Below are 823 nucleotides of genomic sequence, written 5' to 3'. Positions count from 1 at the left end.
AAAAAAAAAAGAAAAAAAAAAAGAAAAAAAAACCCTGCTGCAGATGTATCTTGGAAATCTCTTTGGAAATCAAAAACAAATTGATAATATAACTTTACTAGGTGTTGAGTGTTCTGGTATGGTATTGTGTTAAGCTTTGTCCAGTGTTCAAAATTCTTTTTTTGCTATGACCTACACGGCTGTAGTAATCCATGTAATATGAGGGTGGAACTTTACTTTTCTAAATTTAAATATTTTCTTTTAAAAAGTACATTCAGGAAACGGGCAGTGAAAAAGGACTTTGCCACCCAAGATTTTTCTTAACAACGGTGTCTTCCTGCTTTCCTTCTTGTAACAGTGATACAGTACTTAGTGCACTGAAGTCTTGGCTATCATTAAGGATTTATTCAGTGATACAGAGAAACATAATACACTTTATCATTATTGACTGAAATAGCCAAAGGATAGAGGGGAGAGAAGCTGTCACTCATACCATGATGATAACTTATCCTACAGCTAAGCCTTTGGACTGCCAGTTGCTCCTCACAGAGATGACCAGTTACTGCCTCAGTAGACACCCAGGAAACACCACAGAACAGGTTGGGAAAGGCACTTTACATAATGAATCACCTAGCATTACCCTTTCCTCACAAAGAGGTACCACCCATAGTAAAACATTACAAAAGTATGAATTCTGCACTGCCACGGTTGCCAGAATCAGAGCAGGCCTTAGTGATGGTAACAAATTTAAATACAGGTCTTTGGGAGGGACCCTAGCCTCTAATAACTTGGGGTCAAGGGTATGCTTGTGTCTCCACAGGTCACGGACCAAGATGGGTACCAG

This window comes from Oxyura jamaicensis, unplaced genomic scaffold (genome assembly GCF_011077185.1).
Source record: "Oxyura jamaicensis isolate SHBP4307 breed ruddy duck unplaced genomic scaffold, BPBGC_Ojam_1.0 oxyUn_random_OJ69018, whole genome shotgun sequence".
In the NCBI taxonomy this organism is placed as follows: Eukaryota; Metazoa; Chordata; class Aves; order Anseriformes; family Anatidae; genus Oxyura; species Oxyura jamaicensis.
The sequence above is the reverse complement of the archived record's forward strand: the minus strand, read 5'-3'. Positions refer to the sequence as shown.